At 32.7% G+C, this 19,359-nt stretch overlaps 1 pseudogene; it reads right to left on the bottom strand.

Annotated features, from left to right (window-relative positions):
* LOC136043569 (beta-alanine-activating enzyme-like) overlaps positions 1 to 19,359 on the bottom strand; it is a 202,276-nt pseudogene that overhangs the window by 35,683 nt on the left and 147,234 nt on the right.

Here is a 19,359-nt window from a genome sequence, read left to right as displayed (position 1 = left end):
ATTACAACCTTTGGGGCAAACTTATAAATTTCTTCATTTTTGTATTCAATATTAAAGAGGCAAAGAGTATAAGAGAAAATAATGTAGTAATAATAAACTAATAAAATCTCATAGTAACAATTAAAATAATAATAATAACAATAAAATTAGCATTAAGATTATGACGTCAGTCGACACACAAACATGACGTCACTCGACACACAGACACACAGACAACTTATTTTTATATATATAGATTATCCTGGCTGAATTATCAATGGCTGAGAATTATACCCATTTGTTTTGTCTTTTTGTGTTTTTCGTTTTTTATGTAAACCTTAGAAATGCAGAAAAATAACAAATCAAAACGTACACAAGGAGCATGTGCCTAAATATTTTTCATTGTATTTCATTTAGGCACTTGACACAATAAACAGTCCAGAGCGAAAAGCCTTGGACCCCCAAATAGTTCCTCTTCTATTTAAAAATACAACCAATTTTATTGGTTCAACTTATTATTCAAATAAACTAGAAAGTTTACACTTCTGTATTCGTTACACTTAAAGACGGTCGATTATTATCATAATTACTATTTGCCCGCGTGATATTTGAGGATTTTCTAATGATAAAAACATATCAAAATGAAACTTTCCATGCCAAAACTTTAAAGATTATTTTCTAGCATGGTTCGATTCAGACTATTAAAATCCGAAAGCTGTTAACGATAAATAGTGTGAACAGCAAAGATCCGGAGGTTTCAGCATGGAACCGACACACTTGAGATAAATCTATATGTTCTAATTTGCAATTATGTTATTTTTATCATATATAATTCAGCAATGTGTGCAATAATAATATAATTATATGATTATCAATAGTAAAAGAAAAAAGAAAAGTAAATTACTTTTGGTTCAAATAGGCTGAAAAGCACAATACTTTTGTTAAGATACGATTTTGTTAAAACGTATGTTTGTTTAACGCCTTCAAACGAAATAACAATAGTAACAATAAAAACGGCGTTCAGCTAAGAACCAGGGTTTCCAGATTTTTTTTTTCTGAAGAATCTCCCAATCATAAATTGTTGGACAGGGAAATCTCCCTCTGCAACACAGCCAGCTATTCATTTAAATTTTAAATTAGGCACAATCCAACAATTTAACAGATTTCTTTAAAAATTACTTTTTCAAAAATTGCCCTTTACAAATTTATAGGTGAAACTTCGATGCAAAAAAATCGTCATTTAATAATAAAATAGATTGCAGTCATGATCGTCAAGCTTCACGTATCCAAAGTTTGCAAAATAGGAGTTTGTTCATTTAGAATGCTAGGGGACAGAAACTTTTCACTGACCTCTTCTCAAATAAGAAAAAATCATAAAATGCAAATATCTAAAGTTTTATTATATACATATCCCTAAACATATGGACATATTTCATACCATCTATCTTTTTAACAAGTTGGAATATTAGAGAAGCTTAAAGTCTTATCATCACTCTTCAGTAAAATCAAGAAAATCTGATATAAACTTCGGTGAAAACGACCTAATCATAAGACGATATCTTAAAATTAGTTGAGCCCCCCCCCCCGAATATAATGCAGAATCCTGGCAGAAGGATCGGCTAATACTGCGATTAAATGTAGCATTAGTATACACTGAAACTACAGACTTACATTTTTATCGAATATGGGCGCGTTGTCATTTTTATAAATAATAGTAACTGAAAAGGTGCAAAGTACATCCAATGCTGGGAAACCTTCATCAACAGCTTTAACAGTAACATAAAGCAGCTTTTCTCGTTTCGGTTCATCGCTATCGAACACCTGAAAACAGAAAATTAAAATCTCTAATATTTAATGATGGAAAATGGCATGGTTTAGCTTATTGTTACCGTTTATCACAGGCCAAATATGAAATAAAAACCAAAAATGGGAGAAGTTTTTTTTGCCATATTGTGCAATTCTGATTGGTTTTTCGTAAAGGAAATAAAAGCCTATTGTCTGCCTATATTATGTTGTAAGTTCTTTACAGAACTGATTCAAGTTTCCAGTTCAGTAATTTCCCGCCTTTTTTCATTTCCATAGGAGAGACACAGGTTCAACCTTCATCAGGGATGAAAAGAAGTCTTATGGTAGGGGATAAAACCCCTCAAACTGTATTCTAATCAAAGTGTTCCCTCCCTCAGCCTTTCCACGAAAGGGTAACCCGAGCCGCCATCCCAATATCTCATCATATTTTCCTCTTATAATTAGTTTATTAATCTCCTTCCAATATCTCATAATAAATGCTGGTACATGATCCTATCTTTCATTCCCCTATTTAAAAGCATGGTCAGAACCCACCTACACCTCTCTAAACTCATGATCCCTCCATTTTACAATCTTAAAAAAATAAGAAGAAAAGAAAACAAGACATTGAATTTTAAAATCCCTATCGGCAGTGCTGATCTCTATTTCATGGCTTTTCAGTAAGGAAGTGGAATGAAAGGGAGGGGTCGGCAGCCATCCTGTTCTTTCGCAAACCCTTCCCGGTTACCTTCCCAATATATCTTCAGGTACCCATTTAGAGCTGGATCCCATCTTCAATCTTCAATCTATCAAATCAAACCAAAAAAAAAAAAAAAAAAAAAAAACAATAAAAAAACAACAAGAGGAATCTCAGCAAATATATCTGAAAATATACATCAACCAAACGGTACAAGAAGAAAGTAATTGAAGCTAAAAAAAAAAAAAAAAAAAAAAACCAGCTATTGATCAATCATTACTAGCATAGAATAAGCAAAACCATAAGAACTATAAGTGAAGGCTCGTGCATCTGTCATATATCACAAAAATATAGGAACACAGTTTTCGTTAAGATAAGAACTTTTGATTCTCGGTTCCAAACGAGATAGCATATTATTTCTGTGCTTTTCAATAGAATATAAAAAAAATTTAAGAGAATCAAGTCCACCTTCGCAAAATTTCTACCAACACATGACAATTGGAGCACAAAATGTCTTTCAAAGAAACACATTGGGAGAGGGACCAGGGGAACTTTTGGGACCTTGTCCCTTCTCTCCAAAATGGTATAATTTTTACAATTTTTCACAATTCCCCATAGTTTAGAATTTGCCAGTAGCCTATGTTGTTGATAAGTCAGCCCGCCACTCCTCCGTCGGTGTGTGGACTCTAGAAATTCATCTCCACGTGCATATGCGCAGAAATATCCGACTCGATGGTAAGGGAGGTGTAGGTCAGAAGATTTATTTCTGAAGCAAGAAACAATATATATTTTCAGGTCAACATTTTTTTTTCTGGGATTCTTAGACCAAGCTTAGCCCCCCCCCCCCCTCCCACTGTTTTGTGTAGGAAGGATAGCTTGTATAGCAGCTATATGCCCGGTATGCAGAACCGGCTATAATAAACTACTTATTCTAAAAACTATTATTTTTCTTTTTTCGTTTCCCCTTTAAAGTCTTAAAACAGAAGACTGTAGAGGCCTTTAAAACCTCAGAAGTTTTAAGACGTTCACAAAATTGCATTGCGGTGCAATTTTGTCTATTTATAATAATCTATTATAATGATAATAGTCTATTCAAATCATAGCTTTGTAAGTAAGTGGATATTGGTTAAGAATAAGGTACAGTCGAAAACTGTACCGACTGTACGACTAGATTCGTGTCTCGTGTCCGTACGAAAGACCTTGTGTCTCAGAGCTCTGATTTTAAATTCCGACCAGATCCGATGACATTGAGGGGAGTTGGAGGGGGAAACCGGAACTCTCGGGAAACGTTTAGAATGTAAATATCGGTATAAAACTTGGTTGGAAGAACAAACACATGTCCTAGATACATGATTGATATAATCGGAACGGATCCGCTCTCTTTGGGGGAGTTGGGGGGATTTACTAGTTTGGGCACTTCCAGATAAGCTAGGACGATGAAAGTTGGCAGGTGTATCAGTGACCAGTCTAGATTCAATTAGAAATATTCTCTTCACTGGTTCGACCGTCTCGGGGTGGGGGGGGGGGGTGAGCGACCAAACAAGATAGTTGAGAAGAATTTGATTCGCCGATAAAATAAATGATTGTTCTTCTTAAGTATGGCTTGGGGTCTAGGGGTATGATTCTCACTTAGGGTGTGAGAAGTCTCAGATCGACCCAATTTTTATACGAAGAAGATCCAAAACCAGATACGTGATCAATATAGCGATCGCTGAAAGTTGGCTGGCGTATCAGGGACCCGACCAGATTAAATTGGAAATAGTCACTTCCCCGATTCGACCATCTGGGAGAAGTAGAAGGATAATTCATTCGGAAAAATTAGAAAAAATTAGACGTTTTTAACTTACGAACGGATCGGACCTAAATGAAAATTAATATTTAGAAGGACCTCGTGTCTCAGAGCTCTTATTTTAAATCCCGACCGGATTCGGTGACATTGGGGGGAATTGGAGGGGAAAACCGGAAATCTCGGAAAACACTTAGATTGAAGAGATCGTAATGAAACTTGGTGGTAAGAAGCTCTTGGCTCTTTCGACCTCGTCACAAGTGCCATATGAGCTCTTGGCTCTTTTTATAAATAAAACTTGTATGTACAATAAAATGTCTGTGTCTAACTCAAGTTAGAGCTTTTTCACATTTTGTTTTTTCTTTTTTTCAGTTTTAACAGCTTTTTCTGTGATTTCAGAAATTTATAATGTTTTTGATTAAGAAAACTTGTAATTACAATAAAAGTCCGTGTCTTACAAAGCAACGTCTAGGTTACGTTAGAAAATTAAAAACCTTATAACAAGCAGGTGCAGGTCAAATGTAACTAATTTCCAGTGGTCAATTTTCTCCCCCGCATGTCAATTATCCGGGCGATAGGAAATACGCAATTAATAGATTTCTTAGTTCAGTTGTCTGACACGCAGTTCCATTGGGGGAAATCTTCCAATTCCTAAAGCGGACAAAAATTTTTGGAATATAAAGATTCCCTGAGAAAAAAATTCTTAAAGAAAACGAAAGAAAAAGTCTTGAATAAAATGAAATGTCGAAGAAAAAACGCGTTGTAGAAAAAAAATAAAACCCTGAAGAAAAAAAGCCTTGCAAGAAAAATAGAATCCTGAAGAAAAAATCTATTAAAGTATTATGTAATATCCTACGTGTGATCCTCCAATACGTAACACTCACAAGTGCACCGTCATTATGTAGCACCCAAGTGTGTGCCCTCCGCAGTTACAAGCGGGGATTCCCCACGAGTCCTGAAGGAAGAAGTCTTTAAGAAATTTTTAAGAAATTTATCTTGAGCAAAAATGTATTAAAAACGTCTTGAAATGTTTGAAACGTCTCGAAAAAGGTCTTGAAGAAAAATTTCTTTTAACGTCTTGAAATGTCTTAAAACGTCGTGAAAAACATCTTGAAGAAAACATTTGCATAAATAAACAAACAGGCCCCTATTACGCAATAACCAAATAATCTTGGTTTGGCATGCTCCTGAAGGTTGTCTTTTAGCCATCGTAGGTTTTTTAAATAACCAAAGGAATCCTGAAGAAAACATTCTCTATTATGTAACAAACACCTGTATCTCTTAGAAAACACTCGCTATTACAGAACAAATCCCTGCATCTTGAAGAAAATTAATAACAGCTGCGTCTTGACACAATCGCCGTTAAACTTTTGCATGATGTCAAACCATGAAGAAAGAAAAGAGTAGCGGCTATTTGCGTCGAGTAGCGGCTCGAATAGATTGAGGGGATACTACTTATAGGATGTTTTACACCACACCTGCCTATATTTTAACATATTTATAGAATATCCCTAAATTCGTTCCTTTTTCATTATTTTATTTGTTATAATTTCTCTGTGCCTGCTTAGTTTCACATGCGGGGTGAATTTTTATCAAGGGAAATTATCTGGGGGAAAATGTTCGGATGTGAATTTTCTAATTGATGGGGAATTTTCCGGGGGAATACGTCTAGCCGTATGGCTGTTTCCAGGATTTTTTTTTGCGGGGGGGGGAGGGGTATAAAAGAATATACATTTTTTTTGGGGAGAGGGGTACAAAAAATTAAAGAAACACATCAAAAATTTGTCTATATTCATTTTTGTTATGTTTTTAGAGTCGAAGAAACATTTAGGTAAGGGAGGGGTCAAACACCCTTACCCCCTGGATACAGCCTTGTGCCTTGCACCAGTGGAGCATGGACCTTTGCATTGGCCGTATTAAGCATCTGTCACACTTTCTCTGGCTATTGTTAGTTCAGAATTTTTTGGAAAAAGTAGTATTAGTAATTAAATTACTGACATATTAGTTGGGGACGAGTTTTCCGAGGGGAGATTTTCCGGGGGAGAATATGCCTCGTACCCAAAATACCGCAACCGAAATATTAGTTACTAATTATAAAATGTCAAGGCAGGGACTGTGAAACGCCTTTGGTCTAAAGTTATTAAAATTAGCCTAAAATTACTTTCGATTTTTGCAGGATTACAATATTCCGTATATTTTTACCCCTTGTTTTCTAAAAATAAAAGCGCTTTTGATACAACGTAAGCCTTTACATTAGAAAGTTGCTGATAAGGGTATTCAAATATTGGCTTAGCCCAAGAGAATTATCTTTCTAAATAAACAAACAAGTTTTTACCCATTTTTAATCAATAAGAAACACTAAAGCAACAATAACATTCACAGGTCTGACGGAACAGTCAAAGTTCTGATAAATATTTACCTCCTTATTTTCGTTTCACAGATATTTTGAAATTTATGATTACTGCTTTTATTTAAAAAAAAAATCGAAAGCTCTTGAGATGAGATTGGATTTTCTTTTTGCGATCATTCTATATTTATGAACGCACTTTAAGCAAAAACATTGCAAATATTAGCTTGATAAAGCCATAAAAAAAGAAAAATGTGAATGAAATTTATTACATTTTTTTATATAGAAGTATCAGACAAATTTAGATGTGAGATAAAAGCAATGTCAGTGTTTTGCTGGGATGTATTATTATTGTCGGAGGCAGAGCAACAGATTGTACAAGAGTTGGTAAAACTTAACATAATAGTTAGTGAGGTAGTTGTAGTGAGCACTTCAAGCAGAAACATTGCAAATATTAGCTTGATAAAGCCACAAAAAAAAATGTGAATGAAATTTATTACATTTTTTTTTTTATAAAAGTATCAGACAAATTTAGATGTGAGATAAAAGCAATGTCAGTGTTTTGCTGGGATGTATTATTATTGTCGGAGGCAGAGAGCAACAGATTGTATAAGAGTTGATAAAACTTAACATAATAGTTAGTGAGGTAGTTGTAGTGAGCACTTCAAGCAGAAACATTGCAAATATTGGCTTGATAAAGCCACAAAAAAAAATGTGAATGAAATTTATTACATTTTTTTTTATAGAAGTATCAGACAAATTTAGATGTGAGATAAAAGCAATGTCAGTGTTTTGCTGGGATGTATTATTATTGTCGGAGGCAGAAAGCAACAGATTGTATAAGAGTTGATAAAACTTAACATAATGGTTGTTAAGGTAGTTGCAGTGAGCACTTCAAGCAGAAACATTGCAAATATTAGCTTGATAAAGCAAAAAAAAAAAAAAACTTAACATAATTGTTAGTAAGGTAGTTGTAGTGAGCACTTCAAGCAGAATTATTGCAAATATTAGCTTGATAAATTGCAAATATTAGCTTAATAAAAAAAAAAAAAAAAAAAAAAAAAAAAAAAAAAAAAAAAAAAATGTGAATATTATTATTGTCGGAGGCAGAGAGCACCAGATTGTACAAGAGTTGGTAAAACTTAACATAATAGTTAGTAGGGTAGTTGTAGTGAGCACTTCAAGCAGAAACATTGCAAATATTAGCTTGATAAAGCCACAAAAAAAAAAAAAAAAAAAAAAAAAAAAAAAAAAAAAAAATGTGAATGAAATTTATTACATTTTTTTTTTTATATAAAAGTATCAGACAAATTTAGATGTGAGATAAAAGCAATGTCAGTGTTTTGCTGGGATGTATTATTATTGTCGGAGGCAGAGAGCACCAGATTGTACAAGAGTTGTTAAAACTTAACATAATAGTTAGTAAGGTAGTTGTAGTGAGCACTTCAAGCAGAAATATAGCAAATATTAGCTTGATAAAGCTACAAAAAAAAAATGTGAATGAAATTTATTACATTTTTTTTTTTTATAGAAGTATCAGACAAATTTAGATGTGAGATAAAAGCAATGTCAGTGTTTTGCTGGGATGTATTATTATTGTCGGAGGTAGTTGTAGTAAGTAGCAAGCAGAAATATTGCAAATATTAGCTTGATAAAGCCACAAAAAAAAAAAAAAAAAAAAAAAAAAAAAAAAAAAAAAAAAATGTGAATGAAATTTATTACATTTTTTTTATATAAAAGTATCAGACAAATTTAGATGTGAGATAAAAGCAATGTCAGTGTTTTGCTGGGATGTATTATTATTGTCGGAGGCAGAGAGCACCAGATTGTACAAGAGTTGGTAAAACTTAACATAATAGTTAGTAAGGTAGTTGTAGTGAGCACTTCAAGCAGAAATATAGCAAATATTAGCTTGATAAAGCTACAAAAAAAAAAAAAAATGTGAATGAAATTTATTAAATTTTTTTTTTATAGAAGTATCAGACAAATTTAGATGTGAGATAAAAGCAATGTCAGTGTTTTGCTGGGATGTATTATTATTGTCGGAGGTAGTTGTAGTAAGTAGCAAGCAGAAATATTGCAAATATTAGCTTGATAAAGCTACAAAAAAAAAAAATGTGAATGAAATTTATTACATTTTTTTTTACAGAAGTATCAGACAAATTTAGATGTGAGATAAAAGCAATGTCAGTGTTTTGCTGGGATGTATTATTATTGTCGGAGGCAGAGAGCAACAGATTGTACAAGAGTTGATAAAACTTAACATAGTGGTTGTTAAGGTAGTTGCAGTGAGCACTTCAAGCAGAAACATTGCAAATATTAGCTTGATAAAGAAAAAAAAAAAAAAAAAAAAAAAAAAAAAAAAAAAAAAAAAAAAAAAAATGTGAATGAAATTTATTACATTTTTTTTTTTATAAAAGTATCAGACAAATTTAGATGTGAGATAAAAGCAATGTCAGTGTTTTGCTGGGATGTATTATTATTGTCGGAGGCAGAGAGCAACAGATTGTACAAGACTTGGTAAAACTTAACATAATAGTTAGTAAGGTAGTTGTAGTGAGCACTTCAAGCAGAAACATTGCAAATATTAGCTTGATAAAGCCACAAAAAAGTGAATGAAATTAATTACATTTTTTTTTATAGAAGTATCAGACAAATTTAGATGTGAGATAAAAGCAATGTCAGTGTTTTGCTGGGATGTATTATTATTGTCGGAGGCAGAGAGCAACAGATTGTAAAAGAGTTGATAAAACTTAACATAATGGTTGTTAAGGTAGTTGTAGTGAGCACTTTAAGCAGAAACATTGCAAATATTAGCTTGATAAAGCCACAAAAAAAAAGAAATGTGAATGAAATTTATTACATTTTTTTTTTTATAAAAGTATCAGACAAATTTAGATGTGAGATAAAAGCAATGTCAGTGTTTTGCTGGGATGTATTATTATTGTCGGAGGCAGAGAGCAACAGATTGTACAAGAGTTGGTAAAACTTAACATAATAGTTAGTAAGGTAGTTGCATTTAGCACTTCAAGCAGAAACATTGCAAATATTAGCTTGATAAAGCCACAAAAAAAAAATTGTGAATGAAATTTATTACATTTTTTTTATAGAAGTATCAGACAAATTTAGATGTGAGATAAAAGCAATGTCAGTGTTTTGCAGGGATGTATTATTATTGTCGGAGGCAGAGAGCAACAGATTGTACAAGAGTTGATAAAACTTAACATAATAGTTAGTAAGGTAGTTGTAGTGAGCACTTCAAGCAGAAACATTGCAAATATTAGCTTGATAAAGCCACAAAAAAAAAAAATGTGAATGAAATTTATTACATTTTTTTTATAAAAGTATCAGACAAATTTAGATGTGAGATAAAAGCAATGTCAGTGTTTGGCTGGGATGTATTATTATTGTCGGAGGCAGAGAGCAACAGATTGTACAAGAGCTGGTAAAACTTAACATAATAGTTAGTAAGGTAGTTGTAGTGAGCACTTCAAGCAGAAACATTGCAAGTATTAGCTTGATAAAGCCACAAAAAAAAAAAAAAAAAAAAAAAAAAAAAAAAATGTGAATGAAATTTATTACATTTTTTTATATAAAAGTATCAGACAAATTTAGATGTGAGATAAAAGCAATGTCAGTGTTTTGCTGGGATGTATTATTATTGTCGGAGGCAGAGAGCAACAGATTGTACAAGAGTTGATAAAACTTAACATAATGGTTGGTAAGGTAGTTGTACTGAGCCATATTGGCAAATAGAAGACTTCAGCGACTTTGAACTACATACATAACTGGTTAAAACATGCTAATTAAGTGTTGCCTTTTACACCAGACTGACGTAAAATTCATAAAACTGCCATAAGCTTCGTCTAGAATCATCACAATCATCATGGGCAACTTAATAAAAATTAAAAACGTTGGATGGTGATGGAGATTCAAGCTTTGATCACGCGTAACAGGCTTTCTATTAAAAGTTTATTAATTGATTTTCAAAATGTTTTAGTTGTTCATCCAGAAGTTCTTTTTTGTTGGTGGTATACTGAATTTTTCATAGCACAGCATAAGCTTACGAAACATTAAATTCCATGTAGAGCTTCGGTCTCATCGGCAATGACCGCATTACGGATAATATTTTATCTGAAAGATTATATTACCTAACATAAAGTTTAAAATAATGCTAGTATGAAAGGTTCTACGGCGCAGTGTGAAAGAACCTTAAGGAGGATGCATAGTAGGTTAAGACGTAGTTTGAGAAATGCTGGTCTAAGAGATGTTAAAGAAAATCTTCGATGGTAAGACAAGATCTGTATTTAGTTACCGTTATGCAATGTTGAGATCTGAGGTAAGGATCACGTCAATGGCACCAGCCCAAGAGGGGTGGGGTGGAGGCATTTGCCCCTCCTAAGATTTTTTTGCCTCCCCAGTTTTCGACTCTTTTTTTAGTATTTTCATTGAAAAATAATGTTTTTTGGTATTTGGGTAAGTATTTTGGCTTTCTTGGTGGATGCGTTAAAACAATTTTTTGATTTCTAAATAATTTCCTGAATGTTTTTAGTATGGTTTATATTATATTTCCACTTCATTCGCATGCATGCATATTTCGGTAAACCTGAAAATAAGCCTAAAATAGATTTTATGATTGATAGGACACACCGCTTTGTTGTCCCTTGGAGCTCCAAAATGATTTCCAATTCTTAAAGTGCATGGGTTATATTTCCTATATTATATTGCCCATACATGTCTTGTATTTACACTTAAATGAAATGAAATCCAAGTTCTTATTTTTTTAGAATAGTAGGTGCAAATACGCCTTCTATTCTAGAAATTTGGATGAAAAACATGATTTTATAGCCTACCATAAATAACTTTCCATTAGTTTCCGGAGAAAACAGACAGTGGTTGCGTTTAAGAGCAAGTGAGGTAGTTATGCACAGTCAAAATATATGTTTAAACTACCAAGGACAGTGGAAATGAAATCTGACTCTGGTAATATGGTTTAACGTAGTAATATGTTTAAAGTACCAAGGACAGTGGAAATGAAATCTGACTTTGAATTGCTTAAGTGGAAGCTTACGCAACCATAGTAGATATGTTTAATTGGTAATATGGTTTAACATAGTAATATGTTTAAAGTACCAAGGACAGTGAAAATAAAATCTGACTTTGAATTGATTAAGTGGAAGCTTACGCAACCATAGTAGATATGTTTAATTGGTAATATGGTTTATCATAGTAACATGTTTAAAGTACCAAGGACAGTGAAAATAAAATCTGACTTTGTAAATTGATTAAGTGGAGGCTTATGCAATAATAGTAGATATGTTTAATTGGTAATATGGTTTAACATAGTAATATTTTTAAAGTACCAAGGACAGTGAAAAAGAAATCTGACTTTGAATTGATTAAGTGGAAGCTTACGCAACCATAGTAGATATGTTTAATTGGTAATATGGTTTAACATAGTAATATGTTTAAAGTACCAAGGACAGTGAAAATGAAATCTGACTTTGAATTGATTAAGTGGAAGCTTACACAACCATAGTAGATATGTTTAATTGGTAATATGGTTTAACATAGTAATATGTTTAAAGTACCAAGGACAGTGAAAATGAAATCTGACTTTTTGAATTGATTAAGTGGAAGCTTACGCAACCATAGTAGATATGTTTAATTGGTAATATGGTTTAACATAGTAATATGTTTAAAGTACCAAGGACAGTGAAAATGAAATCTGACTTTGAATTGATTAAGTGGAAGCTTACGCAACCATAGTAGATATGTTTAATTGGTAATATGGTTTAACATAGTAATATGTTTAAAGTACCAAGGACAGTGAAAATGAAATCTGACTTTGAATTGATTAAGTGGAAGCTTACGCAACCATAGTAGATATGTTTAATTGGTAATATGGTTTAACATGGTAATATGTTTAAAGTACCAAGGACAGTGAAAATGAAATCTGACTTTGAATTCATTAAGTGGAAGCTTACGCAATTATAGTAGATATGTTTAATTGATAATATGGTTTAACATAGTAATATGTTTAAAGTACCAAGGACAGTGGAAATGAAATCTGACTTTGAATTGATTAAGTGGAAGCTTACGCAACCATAGTAGATATGTTTAATTGGTAATATGGTTTAACATAGTAATATGTTTAAAGTACCAAGGACAGTGGAAATGAAATCTGACTTTGAATTGATTAAGTGGAAGCTTACGCAACCATAGTAGATATGTTTAATTGGTAATATGGTTTAACATAGTAATATGTTTAAAGTACCAAGGACAGTGGAAATGAAATCTGACTTTGAATTGATTAAGTGGAAGCTTACACAACCATAGTAGATATGTTTAATTGGTAATATGGTTTAACATAGTAATATGTTTAAAGTACCAAGGATAGTGAAAATGAAATCTGACTTTTTGAATTGATCAAGTGGAAGCTTACGCAACCATAGTAAACTTTTTTGTTTTATTATGACGATGTTTTTATTTTAGGGAACAAAACTGCTCTTATTTTGAGGCCCTTGGTACTTGAAAGTATTGTAGGCTAGCCAAATAGATTCCTTACATGCCGGAGGATTGGTTTCAACTTCTCAGTAGTCATAGCTTTAATGATGCATCGACCCTAGCACTGACTTATTAAGTATTTGTCATACCCTATGTGGCTATTGTTAGTTTGAATTTTAGGCTAAAAGTACCATCAATAATTTAATTGCTGGCATTTTATGATTTGAACATCTATATTTTACGGATATTTTTCCAACAAAGATTAGCCTTTTTCACATCAAAAAAGCATATGCTATAAGCTTTTTGCAAGACTAAAATAATGGCCAAGTAAATCCTGGTTGCAAGAGTTGTCTCGACGTACTTTCTTCTAATCTTTCTAATAGCATGATTTCAAGCCTTTTTCCTGTTTTCAAAGAAAGCTGGATTTCTTCAGTTGTTTTTGAGGCTAGTTTCTTCATAAACTGCAGCATAAATATTTTTGTTATTTTCCATTATCGGACTGAGGCAGAGTAATCACGCACGGTAGGAATTTAAATGCCTTCTTTTTCGTACTGACATAACACTAACAAAGTATATGTTAAAAATCTAGTTTATTTAAACTATTAGTAAGAAAGATCTCCTTTGAAAAAAGGATTTTAGTTTTTTTTTAATGTATAAAAGACATCAGTTTGACAAATTGTTTTTCATACGATATGAAAAGCTTGATAAACAAACATAAATTATTATTCACATTCTTAATATGCTTTACTCCCCAGCAATTGTACACCATTAATTTCAACGCACAGAAATGCATAAATATATAATACTTAGTACACAATGTCATGGTACCCGATAATGAGCCACAATTGACGCCAAATTACAACTTTCGAATGGAAATTTTCGATTAGTCGAATACGACTAATCGAGCGAAAGCTTCAACTATGGGTCAGAAAATAACTTTCATTTCTTGGGTTTTACCAATAGCCTATTTGGACCTGAGATATTGAGATTAATTTATAATCTCATAAATTAGTAGATTTATTTAAGAGATATTGTGTTTCTTGCAGATTTATTAGTTTTTTTGGTGTATTTACGATTAGGCTTTGTGCCTGATTGCAACAAGGAACCATGTCTATTTTGTATTTTCCACTTATGGACAAGGTCTACATCCTGGATAGATTAATTATTATGTAAAAGGATTGATATAAATGAAGGATTTCGCTACACCAATAGCAACAACGAAGAAAGTTAAGTGGTCCTTTAAAGTGAATTTAGTGGCCAGCTTTATTTGACAGCACAGGGCGTCTGGTAATCACAGAAAGTAATGCCAAAAAATAAAGGGAAAAGATTTTAGTACCAAGAGTCTCATTTTTTTAAGCACTTCTCCAATCTTCAAAAAGAGACATAACATATTCTTTATAACTTTCGAAACATATAAACTTTTTAAGAATTGAATGAGATACTTGAAACCAAAGTAGAAGAATTGATCCAGCATATCATTTTAGGGGGGAAGGATACGATAGTAAATTTAAGAAAGATGTCACATGAAGATTTTTGAACTACTAGAGCCAAATTACCCGTCACAAATCAGAAATATACCTTCGGGAAGGGTCTGAGTTACATCTTTGGCATCATCTTGAAAACCATTGTGTATAATTGCAGCCTTAGGATATTCCATAAACGTGACGCAGCGCTTAGTTTTTTAGAACGAAAAATTTTTCTTGTCCAACATGAGTCTTTATACTGAAATATTGCTGATAAGAGGCATTCAAATATTTGTTTAACCCAAGAAAGCTATCCTACTGAATAAATAAACAAGTAGCTAGTCGGTGATTTTTTAAAGCCCTGTAATCATGACAACAACAATAATGTTTGCAGATTTGATTCAACATTCAACAATGTATGGTGCAAAGTTCCCAAAGTCAATTTGATTGAGATTTTTTTTTTTTTTTTTTTTTTTTTTTTTTTTTTTTTTTTTTTTTTTTTTTTTTTTTTTTTAGCGGTGGTATTTCCAAATTGATCCCAGGAGCTTTCATTTAAGAAAAAAAAATCTGGACTGGTTTGTCACCATATTAATGAGTATGCTTAAAGTGGAAACAACAGAAAATTTCAACTATTTGCTACCTCTTGTGTATGAAACAAAGTACCGATATGACGGACCCCCATACATCCACAATTCATTATAATTAGAGGAAAGATAACTTGGTTTTCGTTAATGGAATCTTGATTTTCAACAGTATTATTAATAACAATTCAAGTTCATATAAAAATTGACCAAATTTTACCTCCTATGAAACGAGAATAATAAAATATTACGGTTGTAAGCACATTTTGCCCCAATCAACGATTCATTTGGTTCCTTCTTTTCATCTATTATAAACAATACAATTTGTGCACAGTTCTGCACATGAACGTGGAAATATTGCAAGATTGATGAGTGGGGCTTACTACAGCGCAGGGCATTGGCTCTGAAGAAGGAATGTAAAGATACACTAGATGTTTTACTTAAAATTTACACCCAACCGTTGCAAACGCGTACTTTTTAACATATCATGGCAACATATTCTAGACTGCTTCGATCAGTAGCTTGCTATGTAGGGCCCACAGCTGAAGATTAATCAACCGTTATTTGCTTCCTTTTCGAGAATAAGAAAGCAGTACATTGAAATATGGGGCACAAAACCCCTTTTGTTCCCAGCTACCTGAAAAAAAAAACAAAACAAAACAACTTTATAGACTTTTTTGGAAGGACTCCTTCGATCAAATAGCTTATTACATAATATGATCAGTACCCTACGCCATAGGTAAATTTACACGCTCAGGTCCATAACTGTAGATTAATCAATCATTATTTGCTTCTTCTTTTTTGTAAATTCAAAAAACTATGTATTGAAATACTAGGCACAAAACCTTTATTTATCCTGGGTGTCTTGAAAATACCCAAAAAACTTTTTAGACTTTGTCGGAAGAATTTCCCCGATCAAATAACTTATTATGTAACCTTGTGATCACCTTACGATATAAGTGAATTTACACGCTTGGGTCTAGAACTGTTGGTTAACCAACGGTTATTTGCTTTTTTTATTTGTAAATCAAAAAGCTTGCATTGAAAAAATGGAAGCTTACATTGACGAATTAATGAAACGTTGACAAAAGGGGTTACGAACAGCCGAAGTGAGAATAATTCTAAATTATTGCAGTTTCTATCCTTGTTAGAGTAATCGAAGGCAATAGGGCTAAAGACATTTTTATAGTTTTATAAGATTAAAGAAAGGGCAATGTGATATTTTTAATTTGATGTCTTTATATCATTGTCATCACGTAAACAAGCTATGGAGGCATACTCCAATACTCTATTGCGATAATTTGCAAACATATTACTAGATTCTTGACGATGACTAATATATTCAACTTAAAAGCTCCAAAGATCACTTAGAGCTTTCAAGTCTGAGGCAAGTTATCGCTAGACTTCAAAACATTTGACATTAACTGCAGAAATTTCACCCAAACCCTTTTTAAAAGACGGTTAGTTGTCCACAGCCACTTTGTGCAAACCCTTATGCTTTTATTTCGTAAGATATATAGCATCGTTTTCTGACACTCTTTATTAGTTACAAAAATACACTTTGATGACAACAACTCAGAAATCTCCAGCATTCACAGGAAGATACCGTGGATATTAATTGTATATAAGTAGTATAGCTATAATGCGTCCGGCGGGAGCCCACCCCCTTCGAATCTCGATCCCGACGCTTTTTTTAAAACTTCTTCAAGATGCAGGTGCTTTTTGCGTAATAGGGTGTTTTCTTAAGGATGTAGGCGTGTGTAACGTATTACAACTTGTTTGTCACGCATTGTTTTTTCTTTGATTGTGAATTATTTGAAACCTAAGAGGGTCATGTATTAAAAATTCCTCAGGCCCCGCTAGTCAAGATACAAACGCAGACATTACGTAATAGTTTTTTCTTTGGTTTTTCAAAGAAGTAATGGTGTAAGGAAAAAACCTTCAGGGTCCGCTAGTCAAGCGGAGAAGCAACGGTTGTAAAAAATTGATCTTGATCCAATATATACATATGAGGATTACGTTATCTCGCTTAAATTGTTTCGGTTCCAGTGTACCTTTATAGTCCAGAAAAAAACAGGCTTTGAAGGTCAACGATGCGTGACTTGTTAGATCTAACGGTTCATTTACCTCAATGTTGAAAAAGAGTTCAGTGTATCAACATTGAGGATATTGTTCTTGGCATATTCTTTAGTAATGGACGCTTTTAGAATACTGATACTCGAAGGCCCTAGCCATGGCGAAATGAAATCTAGAGTACCTAACGTAGCAGCAGAAACTACAGGAGGTTGTCGGCTAACCCTAAAATGGGACAAGATGTTTGGAAAATTTTTAACATCATTGAGAAAATTCGAGTCGAAAGAACAGGTATGTGCGAATATAAAGCATTTACAAAGATTGCAAGATGGATTAAATGCATCAGTGAAATATATTGAACACAGTTAATCTGAACCAATATATAAAAAGGAGTCAGTTTCTTACTATTTCTTGTTGGATATTTTACTAGCAATGATACAGCAGAAAGAATCTTCATTCGTTAGTCAAGAATTGGTAGTGAGAGTGTCAGGTTAAAAATGACTCGACTAGATAAACAGAAAATCATACGGAATCCAGTGACTTTGGAAAAACGTTTGATTCTAAATGATGAATTTCAAGATTTATCTCTTACAAGAAAAATGTTCTATCGAAGGATGCTTAACAATAGAGTGAAAATGATTCTCCGTATTTGGAAAATTGTATGAAACTTTCTCGTCGTGGGCCTGATGCATTTATTCAATTTATTGACAGACTAATCGAAACAAAACAAAATGATATTGTGAATTTGATTTTGGACACTACCTAGATTAAATATTAATATTTCAGTAAATATCCACAAATATCCAAAGATATTCGAAATCCAAATATAATACACATCCTTACTAAACCATGTCTCATGTCTCATAAACAACAAAAATAAGTCGAACAAGTTTTGTGACGTCACAAGACTACTCCTCCTCCTAGCAGAAATTAATTTTATCGATCGCAAGTCAGTTTCTTTTTGGATGTGAGACAGTCAAAACTGAAAAATGTTTTAAATATGTCAATTATGTTTGTATAAATTGGGCAGGTGGTCATCCTGGGAAAATTATAGCATTGTTGATAACTACGACGAAAAGTGTAGATTATGAAATCCATATAAATTGCATAGAAAATATTCAGCGCAAATTAAATACTACAATTCCGGTCTTGAAGATGTTTGTGGCTCTCACACTTGAAGTTTCCTATACTCCAACTGTCAATATATTAAATGTGATCAATGGGAAAAATACTTATCCTGGTATGATTGGAAAGAACCCTAAAAGTGATTTCAGTTTATTTTTAAGAGACTGGTATCGTCGTGGTTTTAAATTGTTTTGGAAGTAAGGACCTGGTCTACGCTCCAATTGTCGGAATAATAAGAGTCTGGTTTTTACGCTATTGCTGTGAAGATACTGGCTACTACGATTATAAGCTTACTGATTTTTATTTGGCTTTTAAATAAAGCGATTCTTTAAACGAGAATATCGTGTGTGACATTGCTTCGTATAAGCAAATAGAAACACATGAATTCTGTATTATGAATTACAACAGTATAATTGACTTTACGAAAAGATATAACGAAAATGAAATTACATTATATTATAGAAGATATAACCCTGACTTTGCATGCCAATATGAGTACAAGCTGAATCCTGACGATATATCGCCAATTATCGTTACCGATGGTTACCTATATGTGGAAGAAGAAATATAAAGAATGAAGACTTTTTGTACATACAAGTTTTATTGATAAACAAATTCACAAACACTTTTAAAGAATTTTACCTTTAGGGCACTGAAATTCACATTATACAGGTAGGAAAGGGTATTTTCAACTAGAAAGTCGCTCAATCGAGGATTGTCTACATTAATGCTGAAAAATTAAATGTAAGCATATCCACGACATCGTAAAATAAAATATAATAGTGCATGAAGGCCAGAGCTTTTAGTTGATAAATCTTGTACTCGCATCCAATTCTGGACAATAGATTTTCCAGTTTGCTCAAGAAAGTTATTGATGTGAGGCGTGTAGACTGCAAACGATAATCAAAGAGTATCAAAAATACCCTATTATTCATTTTTTGAAAGATGCGTAACCGATGTCCCGTCTTTACAATTGATGGACTACTATTAACAATGATTATAGTATTGTTAACACT

This window comes from Artemia franciscana, unplaced genomic scaffold (genome assembly GCF_032884065.1).
Source record: "Artemia franciscana unplaced genomic scaffold, ASM3288406v1 Scaffold_728, whole genome shotgun sequence".
In the NCBI taxonomy this organism is placed as follows: Eukaryota; Metazoa; Arthropoda; class Branchiopoda; order Anostraca; family Artemiidae; genus Artemia; species Artemia franciscana.
The sequence above is the reverse complement of the archived record's forward strand: the minus strand, read 5'-3'. Positions and strand labels throughout refer to the sequence as shown.